This window comes from Loxodonta africana, chromosome 10 (genome assembly GCF_030014295.1).
Source record: "Loxodonta africana isolate mLoxAfr1 chromosome 10, mLoxAfr1.hap2, whole genome shotgun sequence".
In the NCBI taxonomy this organism is placed as follows: Eukaryota; Metazoa; Chordata; class Mammalia; order Proboscidea; family Elephantidae; genus Loxodonta; species Loxodonta africana.
Window position 1 is genome coordinate 24,919,020 of NC_087351.1, and position 11,977 is coordinate 24,930,996.

The following is an 11,977-nucleotide window of genomic DNA, read 5'->3' on the forward strand; positions in this document are numbered from 1 at the left end:
ACTAGTTTTCATTGGCTGATTTTTGAAAGGTAGATCACCAGGCCCTTATTCAGAGGCACCTCTGGGTGGACTCAAACTTCCAACCTTCCAGTTAACACCCATGAGTCAGATTCAGCCTGATGGCAACTTTTTTTTTTCCTACTTCAAGAGGAGTTAGCTGTGTAAAGAGGTGTTAGAAGATCACCCTCGTGGAAGGAGCAGCTTGGGAAAAGCCCTGAGTTAAGAAGATGCCTAGTAACTTTGGAAAGAAGCTCAGTGTGACTGGAGCACTATGAAAAAGAATAGTTGAGAGCAAAATTCCAGAGGTAGACCCACATTAAATAGAGTTTTGAAGACTAGTTATGGGTTTGAGTCTTATTCTTAATGCTATGAAATAGTTTTACTAAAGGAAATAACACTGAGAATTGCTTTTTAAAGACATCATTCCAGGTGCTTGTAGAGAACACACTGAATGAAGAAAACAATTTATGTGGTGATTTAGAATCAGTTACAAAGCTATTACCATAGTACAAGCAAGAAACCTTGGTGTCTTGAATTGGGAGAGTATATTTAAATTTAACTGTCGATGAGTATGAAATTCCAAACTTAGCAGGCATCTGCCTCCCACGCCCTTCATCGCAGACACATACAGGTAAATCAGAGAGAAGTTTAGCTGAAATTTGATGGAAAGTTCTTAGGAAACGTTGCAGAGTATATTACATAAAATACAGGTATGTGCTTCTGCTCTTACTTTTAATTTTTGAGGTTTGAAAAGTCAGTTGTGCATACTTATGATATTCCTCGGAGCAGTTGGTCTCAAGACTGGTATTTGTAGTTTTATCTAAATTGCTCTTCCATTGGCTTTTTCCTCTGGCATCTTCTTACATTGACTATATTGTCACATATACTGACTTGTTCTTATTTTCTGCCTTATTGCTTCATAATATTAGAGTCATATTTTTTCCTGTCATTGTAATCATGATTTGTTTAAAGTACATCAATTAATGATAGCTTATAATTTATAATAGGTATGTTTATGAGTGTCATTTAATAATCCGTATCTATTTAAATCATCTCCAATAATACTGACACCTATTCTTTCAGAATTATTTCTTCATTAATAGATATTATTGAATATCTACAAGAAAAGCACTGAATAATTTCGTTTGTCTATTTGTTGCAGATCACTAATTATTATATGTTCTAACAGCATTAAATGTGAATTTATAGGAATTTATTACTTTTTCTACATTGGTTTTGATTCTAACATGAGAAAAAGCTATGTATTATATATGATCTGTTTGAATTATCTTTACATAGTGTTTGAGTTATGTTGATTATGTAGTGCTGAAGTCCAGAAGGTCTATGTGGAGCTAACATGTTGGGACCGTAACTTTTTCATGGCTTCTTGCATTTTTTGATTTCTCAGGGTATAAATAAGAGGATTCAGTAAGGGTGTAATAACTGTAAAATACAGCAAGGATTTTATTTCCTGTAAAACTATTGAATGGCCAGGCATAGATAAAGACACAAGGTCCAAAGAACAGAGTGACCACAACTATGTGAGCAGACAATGTAGACAGAGCCTTGGCAAGCCCTCCAGATGACTTTCGTCGTATCGTGACCAGAATGACAGTGTAGGAGACAGGAAGGAGGATGAAACGGATAAATGAGAGCAGTCCACTATCAGCAATGACAAATAATTCCAGGGTATATGTTTCAATACAAGCAAGCTTGATCACAAGGGGAAGGTCACAAAAAATGTTGTCTACGATACTGTGGCCACAGAAAGGCAAGTTCATTGTTAATATCATTTGGCTCATGGTATATGAATAAAACCAATTGTCCATGAAAGTATCACAAACCCACTCAGCAGCCTGGGGCTCATTATTGCGCTATAGTGCAGCGTTTTACATATGGCAACATACCTGTCAAAGGCCATGGCTATCAAAAGAGTCATCTCAGCATCACCAAAGAAGTGCATAAAGAACATCTGGGCCATGCAGCCCCACAAGGAAATGGTCTTGTGTGCAGTGAGCAAGTCTGTGATCATCTTGGGTGTGGTGACCGTGGAGAGACACATGTCCAAAAAAGAGAGGTTTCCAAGGAGGAAGTACATGGGAGAACGAAGGGTGGAGCTAAATGTCACTGTGACCATAATGAGAATATTCCCCATAACCGTTGCACCATAGATCAAGGAAAATATCACTAAGAAGAAAATCTGAAGTTTCCATGGCCCAGAAAAGCCTCGTAAAATAAACTCAACCACTACAGATTCATTTTTAAGATCCATTTACTCAATTCAAAAAAGTTTCAGATGTTCTTTAAGTATGAAAAGAACAAAAAGAAAATTAGCCACAGTTAGCACTGACATTTTACTATTTCTATTTGATAAATAATAGGTGGTGAGATGAGAGCATGTAACCTTAAACATACCAGCAAATCAAGGTGTTTCATAACCTGAGATTATTTCATGGGTCATATTAGTTTGAAATGATACATTTATGGTGTCCATTAATTAAAAAGATTTTGAAGGAAACAAAGTTTAATTTCCTCTTGTTTTAGTCTAGGAAATGATACTTTTATCAATTGATCTTAACTTTGTCACTAATTTGCTCATATAGAAAAATTAGATAGGAAAAAAAAAGAAAAGCCATTGTCCTTTCCTTCCAGCCAACACAAAATTAATTAAAATACCATCCTAGGTATATTAAACTTCTTTAGCTCTCTATAATATTTTCACTTATCTGTTCTAAAGGCACAGGCTGAGATACAACATGCTCAGGGGATTATTTAGCACTAAAAGTCTGCTTTTCCTTCTGTATGATTCCTTGCATATTATTCTGCACACAATTGTTTGCTTCTTTTATAAAGATGTGTACTACTTTGGTGGCAGATTTGCTGGAGCACTGGGAATCCAAATATCAGTGGGAGTTGTTAAAGCACTGGGGTTGCTACCCTGGCATGACCAGAGAGATGTTCATGATTAATTTCTGGCCCTATAATATGTTGTGCTTCTCTCTGGGCAATGGTTTGATTAAAACAGGCAAGGAGAATGTTAGTTGATTGGTTATGATATAGTAAGTGTAGACCGAAGATGTCTACTCTTACAATATCATAACCAATCAACTAACATTCTCTGTTTTTTGGATACTTCCCTTTTGTGGACTCTTTCCTTCTTTCACATTACTCTGGAGCTGTCTTTCTGCAACTTGTTGGGTAGTTTTTTAAACCAATAATCTCCAAACTTTTTTGAGCATACCCTTTTCAATATAAACAATTTATTGATACATTTTATACATTTACTACTAAAAGCATACACTATATACAACATAAAGCATGTTCAGAAATAAAAACTGTAAAAGATGAAGTTAAAATAAAAATACATTGAATAGTTAAAAGCTTGATATTATGTATTAGTGGTCCAGTTAGCAATTTTGTGCTCACTAAAGTATCAATGCTTAATTTTAGATTAGGTATCTTGCTATGAGGCTTTCAGAGAATATCTATGTGGTACAAAATAGTTTTACAATCTTTACCCATTTTGTTACACAATATTAAATACTAATTTCACAATGTGTTGCTTTTACAAAGTTAATTATACCGATAATCCTGCTATACTCTATACCACAGACTTCAAAGTCTGTTTCAATAACTTGCTGACAATGCCATGAATGGCTTTCAAACTGAATGATATCTCTGTCACTTATCAACAAGTCTTTATTTAATTCCAGTCAAACTCACTGCTTAACTCATAGTTTAATGTACGTTTCTGTCATAAACACTGCTCATATTAAAAGAGTCATTACAGTTGATAAGAATTTTTTATATCTGTAAATGCCCAAAATATCCATTCTTTTATAACATTATAAGACAAAACTCTTCCTTGAAAGACATAATTCATTCTATTGCTTGATTTTCAAATCATTAGAAATGGTTTCCACTCACTTCTCTGTAGTGTTTGTTGACAAGAATTAAATTTAATATTTTTTATCACATCGCTTATTTTAACCATTTCACAGTGACAGATATTTATGCATTTCCTCAGTAGCATATGGCTTTGTTCTTTTGTTATTTATTAAGAAACATTCAAATGCTTATTTAGTGAAAAGTTTAAATTTTAAAATAAAGTTATTACATGAATATTAATATTGCAAAGAAAACTGCAAAGTTTTGTTTTGCATATTTACTTTTTAAATGCTTTGCTAGTCATAATGACTTTGTAACATCACTAGCTGATATATCAAGGTACCATACAGATTGTGTCAATTTCATGCAGTAACAACGAAAGTAAATTCATATTGTAAAACGATGTTTCTTAATAATTTATAATTTTTTTAGCTAACTTATTGTCTGTCCTGAGAGCACATTTTTCTTTTACTTTGTAATTTGGCTGACAAGAATTCACACCAATTGTAGTATTTTGTCTGAACTGCAATTTTAAAGTAGTTCCCTTGAATTTTAATAGTTAGAATTATCTTCAATCCAAGGTTTATTTAAAGAAATATTTTAAACCACTTATGTTTTGTAGAATGAATTAAGTTAAAGTAAGATATTACCTTTAAATTCCTTAATTGGGCACACTTAAGCTGCAATACAAAACAATATAATCAAAGCAAATGAATGAGAACCACTTTCAACCCTTCTACCTTTTGGTTAACCCACTCTTTCCTCAAAACACTTTAACACCATATGCAATATATGAAGGAGCCCCAGTGGTGCAAGAATTGTTTTGCTCCTGACCAAAAGGATGAAGGTTCAAACTCACACAGTGGTTTTGTGGGAGAAAGACCTGGAGATCTGCTACCATAATGATTAAGCTGAGAAAACCCTGTGGGACTGTTCTACTCTGTTGTATGGGATCACTGTGAATTGAAATTGATTTGATAGCACCTAACAACAACAACAATAACATGTAATACATGGCTAGGTGAGATACAACTGAATTAGGGACCAAAAATAATGTGTTTGTTAAATATTAGTAAAGTTTATATCATTTATCCCTTCCGATTAAAACAAAAATAAATAAATGTTTTTGGTTTTTTTCCCCACAACTTGATTGTGTAGAGCCAGTAAGAGATGTAGTTACCCTACTATGGGACTGTGGGTTTAAGCAATTGACCGTTTACCTCAGTCTTCTCCTTTGTTTCAACTGTGGATTCTGACCCAATTAAACATTCTTCCAAGTTCCCTACTGCCTACTTAAATCATTCTTTATTTCTTGCTTCAATATTCACCCTAAATTACTGGCCAGAGTAGAATTCTGTGATTCTTAAAATATGCCTCCGCTGACCCCAAATATTTAATTCTGTCGATCTGTATCCATCTTAATGTATATTTCTTGATAGCAGGGCTTTTGTTTAGCATACATTTCTACTCCTAGTTTAATGTCTTGCTTTTGGTGGATTGATTGAGTGAATTTGGGTCCTATTCTTTAAGCAAATTCTGGGGGACAAAATTTAGGTGTTCTAGCTTCACATTTATTCTCTGACAGAGTAAGTACTTAGAGTGTGGACTTTGCTCCCAGAAATAAGAAAACTTTTCATTCACAAGTTGGCTGTCAAATGTTAAAATGAGACCTTGAAAATATGCATTAAATTCAGCAGTCCCAAAACTTTGCTGGGTCTATACCATATGTTAGACTGTCCTCAGGGGTTCAGAGTCTAATCATTGGCAAACCAACCCCAAAATGACCCACTGCTAACTACGATGATACAGGTTTGTAATCAGTTGAACTCTGTTTTTTGGAGTTCGCAAATTTCTCATACGAGGGGCCCCCTCTCTCACAAAGGAGGCAAGTGTGCTTTTAATGATAAGTAGATAAATAAGGATACTCTGCACAAAGAAAAAAATCCTAGGCAAAGTTAATTATATGCAAAAAGACATGCAAGAATAAAATATTCTGACACATTAAGTTCACAAAAAATATCTAGTATGTCCTAATTAAACCATACATTGGTGGAGGTGTTGAGGAAAGGAGAGTTTTTGATAAGAACAGAAAGGTAGGTTGGGTCTTATTACTAATCAAGCTACCTGGGTGGTGCAAATGGTTTACACTCTGCTACCACCGTCAAGGTTGGTGGTGCAAATCCGCCCAGCAGTGCTGTGAAAGAAAGTTCTGATTATATGCTTCCATAAAGGTTACAGACAAGAAAACCCTATGGACCAGTGTACTCTGTAACACAGGGAATCCCCATGAGTTGGAATCTACCAGAAAAGAAATTAGATAATAATCATAATAATAATTAGATAACTGGAAGTTTCTAAAAATCAAAAACTTACGCTCATCAAAACACTTCAGCAAAGAGTAAAAGCAATCTACAGACTGGAAAGAAAATTTTTGGCTATGATACATCTGACAAGGGTTTAATCTTTAAAATCTACAAAATACTTTGACACCTCAACAACAAAAAGACAAATGATCCACTTGAAAAATGGGCAAAGGATATGAACAGACACTTTACTAAAGAAGAATTCAGGTGGGCAAAGACACATGAGAAAAAGGTGGCAATCATTAGTCATTAGAGAAATGCAAATTAAAACTATAATGAGATACCATCTCACCCCAACAATACTAACACTAATCCAAAAAAACACAAAATAACAAATGTTGGAGAGGTTTGGGAGAGATTGGAACTCCTATGCACTGTTGGAGGGAATGTAAAATGGTACAACCACTTTGGAAAATGATATGGCACTTTGTTAAAAAGCTACATATAGAAATACTGTACAATTCAGCAATCCCACTTATAGCAATACACCCTAGAGAAATAAGAGCCATCACATGAATAGACATAATCCATGTTCATTGCAGCAGTATTCATAACAGCAAAGAGATGGAAACAACCTAAATGCCCATTGACAGATGGATAAACAAATTATGGCACAGTCATACAATGGAATACTACACAAGTATAAAGAACAATGATAACTGTGAAACATCTCACGACATGACTGAATCTGCAGGGCATCATGCTGAGTGAAATAAGTCAATCACAAAAGGATAAATACTGTATGAGACCACTATTATAAGAACTCAAGGAAAGGTTTACACACAGAAAAAAAAAAAATTCTTTGACTGTTATGAGGGTGGGAAGGGTGAAGGAGGAGAAATCACTAACTAGAGAGTAGGGAAGTGTCAACTTCAATGAAGTGAAAGACAACACACAGTATAGGGGAAGTCAGCACAACTGGACCAAAGCAAAAGCATAGAAGTTTCCTAGACACAATCAAACATTTTAAGGGACAGAGTAACTGGGGTGGGGGCTTGGCACCATAGTCTCAGAGAACTTCTAGGTCAATTGGCATATCATTGTTTATAAAGAAAATGTACTACATTCTACTTTCTTGAGTAGCATCTGGTGTCGTAAAAGCTTCTGAGCTGTCATCCAAGATACATCTATTGGGCCCATCCTGTCCAGACCAAAAGAGAATGAAGAAAACCAAAGACACAAGGAAAATGTTAGTCCAAAGGACTAAAGTACCACCTGAACCAGAGATTCCACCAGCCTGGGCCCAGGAGAACTATATGGTGCCCGGCTACCACCACCAACTGCTCTGACAGGGTCAGAACAAAGAGTCCCAGACAGGACTGGAGAAAAATGTTCAAGTTCATGGAAAAAGACCAGACTTACTGGTGTGACAGGGATGGAAGGAACCCCCGAGATTATGACCCCTGGACAATCTGCTAGCTAAGAACTGAAACCATTCCTGAGGTTCACTTCTCAGACAAAGGTTGGACAAGTCTATAAAACAAAAAGTGGCACATGTGAGGAACGTACTTCTTCGTTCAATCAAATATATGAGACCAAATGAACAACTCCTATCCAAAAACATGACGAGAAAGCAAAAAGACACAGGAACTGGATGAACAAATGCAGAGAACCCAGTGTGGAAAGTGGGAGTGTGCTGTCACATTGTAAGGATTACAACAATTGTCACAAAACAATATGCATATAAATTTTTGAATGGGAAATTATCTTCAGCTGTAAACTTTCCTAAAGCACAATAAAAAAAAAAAAAAAACTGTGAAGCAGTTCTACTCTGTAACACATGAAGTTGCCATGAGTCAGAATCAACTTGAAGGCAATTAATTTGGTTTGGTTTTTGGTTATGATCTCTAAAGGAGGGTATAGGAAACAAAAACTTTATTAATGTTATTAAAATCCAGGTAGAAAAATACTGTTAATTAGAAAAGTATAGGTTATGTAGTTAGATATATATGATCTGATTCCAGAATCTAGTACTAGTAATTTTTGTTCTAAGTTCTAGTAATTATTGTCCATGTTCTGAAGATAAGATAAAATGCATGCAAAATGCCAAATTTTTTGGTAAGAAGTCAATAAATGGTAGTTAGAATCTAATGTAGTTGATAAAAATTAAGAAACCCAAGCCCTTGCCGTTGAGTTGATTCTGACTCATAGCAACCCTATAAGACGGAGTAGAACTGCCCCACAGTATTTCCAAGGAGCAGCTGGTGGATTCCAAGTGCCAATCATTTGATTAGCAGCTGAGCTCTTAACCACTGTGCCAGCAGGGCTCCAGTTCATATATAAATGTAGTTGAAAGGAAAACTTAAAATTACAACATAAGTGAATAATATTATATTCCAATAGTTTGTATGCACAATTCAAGGTGCTTTATTGCATATATTCTTATGTAGGGAAGAGTTATAATTTACCAAAGTATGACATGTTGTTTGGTACAAAACCCTACACTTAATGGCTTTTGACGAAGATAATGATGATGACATCATGTTTGATGATTATAATATCTCAGTTAAAAGGTTGATCTGGAACTCACATGCTTGGTCTTTATTTTTTTAATTGCTTTCTTCATGTCTTTATTTCTTAATGTGTAGATGACTGAATTTAAAGGGGTGTAAAAATTGTATAAAACACAGAGAGAATCTTATCTATAGAAATACTGCTGAATGGCCACACATAGATAAAGACACAAGGTCCGAAGAACAGTACCACCACTGTGATGTGGGCTGGAAGAGTTGACAAAGCCTTGGAAGACCCACTGGAGGAGCGATGCTGGACATTAAACAGGATGATGCTATAGGAAATGAGCAGAAAGTTGAAACAGAACAAAGAGTACTCCACTGTCTGCAATGACCAACAGCTCCAAGATGTAAGTATCAGTGCAGGCAAGTTTGATGACCCGAGGAAGATCACAAAAGAAACTGTTCACGACATTGGGGCCACAGAAAGGCAAGGTCACTGTGAAAATCATTTGGCTCATGGTGTACACAAAACCGGTGGTCCAGGAGAGAAGTGCAAGCCTGATGCAAGCACTATGACTCATGATAGTTTTGTAACAGAGGGGTTTGCAAATGGCAACGTATCTATCAATTGCCATGGCTACAAGCAACATCATCTCACTTCCACCTAAAAGTGACCGAAAAACATCTGGCTCATGCAGCCTTCATAAGAGATGGACTTACATTCACTAAGAGAGTCAAAGATCATCTTGGGAGTAGCAAAAGAGGCCAGGAACATGTCAATAAAGGAGAGATTGGCCAGTAGAAAGTACATGGGAGAGTGCAATTGAGGGTCCAATTTCACTACAAAGATAATGGTGAGGTTGCCTAACACGATGGCTACATAGATAATGACAAAAAATAAGAAAAAGAAAATTTGTAACTCATAAGACTCTGTGAGTCCCAGCAAAATAAACTCAGACACCATGGAGCGATTTTGTCTTTCCATTTGTTTGTCTGTTGACATATGTTACCTAAAATAAATTAAAATTTGTGAGATAAAGTTGAGAGACAAAATACACATTTAGTTAACTCTACTTCCTGAAAACCACTGAAATGTGAAAAGCAAATACAAAATATTGAACAATAATTAAACTAAAATTAAAAAAAAAGAATAGCTATCGTTTCTTATCAGAGATTATGAAGAATATCAGCTAGAAATCAAGATGTCTGAAAAAATTGAAGCTGTTGATATGCAACCCATATCTGCACTAATCTGGAGAAAGGTGTATATCTCAGTTGGTCCCAGGGTGTGGAAGTTCTTAACAATTTTTTACAATTTGAGCAGATTTATTGGTCCTCCAGAGGCAAAGAAAAGGCTCCTTTCAATATGAATTCTATTTCTATGTTGCATAATGCTAAGGGGCATGTACGTGAAGAAAGGGTTAAATGGTTTTCTGATTGAGAAACAGAACCCAGAGAAACAAAATTGAGTAGATCACTAGAGAGAATTGAAAATCTGGAAGTCGATCATATTTGCTGCTAAAAGTCCCAGTCTGATGGCCAAACTGAGATGGCATTCCACCTATATTTTTCCTGTAATGTAACAAGAGTCCAAATATTTGGGAACTTTTTTTACATTGGGCCTACGGATTTAACAGATTGGGAAGTAAAGTGTTCAAAGATAGTATAATGAATGGTTGCTGCTAGCTCTCAACTGACCTACTTCTTTTGGCTTCAGGTAGCTGAATATACAAACTTATCTGTTAAGCCATCTAGATATCTTTAGACATTTATAAGGGTATTACAAATGCAGAGCTCTGGTAACAAAGGGGGACCCAAAAGAAACACTCTCATATTGCTCTAGATAGATAAAGTAGACTCAGGCAGAATAACTTAAACTAACATTTTTGAAACCAGGTATCAAGAAAAATATCCTAGATGGCTAAGAAGAGATATTATGATAATTTTTTTTTTTTAAAGTGAGTGCTGGGAAAAAAGTAAGAGTGGAAGAAAAACATGAAGTTCATATCTTACTGAACACTTCATTAATGGGAAGGAGTAGACACAAAGTGCTTTTTAAAATATTTTAAAAAGTTTTAACAATACAGAAAAATATAATATGTATTTTATGCTTATTATTTCTATAAACAAATAACTATATTCTTGCCATTTTGCTTTAGAATTTTTAAATAAAATAAAAGATGCTGGTAGAGGTAAAGTTTGCTTGTTGTCTTATAATTATATGTGTATGAGTGAATAAATGGTATGTTATACATAACATTCTGCAAATAAAAATTGTACTTTTCCTGGTTAATTACTACTATAAAAACTGTACCATTAAGAAATATGTGCATATTTATTTGTATGTGAAAGACTTTTATTCAAAGATAGATTACTGGAGTAGAATTATTAGGTCATTTTCCACTTAGCAAATAATTGCAAAATTCCTAAGAAGAGATTGTACAAACTAAATCTTGGTATCTTTAACCCTTATTCTAACTACTATTTTTAATTCTAGGGATGCTATAGTGGTTTAATATTGGGTAATATATTTATATAACTAAAAAATATTAAAGAGACAAACAATATAATACGTTAAAAATAAAGACAAAATGAACCTCTAAATAAATGAAATGTATTAGGTTTATGAGTTATAAATATGCCAACTGTCCTTAAATTCATCTCTATATTCAGCTTACTCCCAGTCTGAATCCCACCAGAACATTTTTGAAAATTGACAAGTTGATTTGAAAATGTATATGGAAATACAAAAGACCAGGAAGAGCCAAGGCAATCTTGAAGAACAACATTAGAGGATTTATAATACACGAAGACCTACTATACAGCTATATAATCCCGACAGTTTGATGTTAGCTGAAAGATCTGCAAATAAACCAATGAATTTGAAAATAGAGAAAAGCACTATTTTATGAAATAATAAAAAATTTGTGGAGAGACTAAAGAATTGTTCCCTGGTGAGTCAGGAAGGTTGCATTGTAATAAGATAGCTGGTACTGGTGGCTCTTCTCCTTTGGGAAACAGTATCTTCCTGATGTCAAATGTCCACAGTATCAGTAAATGCCATCATTGGCTTTATCATATTTTCCTAAAAAGCTGGATTGAAAATTCCTATTTCTTAGCTTCTTAGGATTGACATTTTAATCCATTTTTCCAAGCTTGCCCTCAGTTTTGTCCAATTAAAAAGTAGACTAAGTATCAGGTGAGATTGCTTTTCTAGAACAGGGCACCATGCTGCAAGCAGCAGTAACCTGGCTTCTGTATGCTTCTCTG

The 11,977-nt window shown here is 34.9% G+C and overlaps 2 pseudogenes; both read right to left on the bottom strand.

Annotated features, from left to right (window-relative positions):
- Positions 1-1,185: 1,185 nt before the first annotated feature.
- LOC111753023 (olfactory receptor 4L1-like) lies at positions 1,186-2,620 on the bottom strand (annotated as a pseudogene).
- Positions 2,621-8,649: 6,029 nt separating this feature from the next.
- On the bottom strand, positions 8,650-9,894 carry LOC135232588 (olfactory receptor 4K13-like; annotated as a pseudogene).
- Between the last annotated feature and the right edge of the window lie 2,083 nt (positions 9,895-11,977).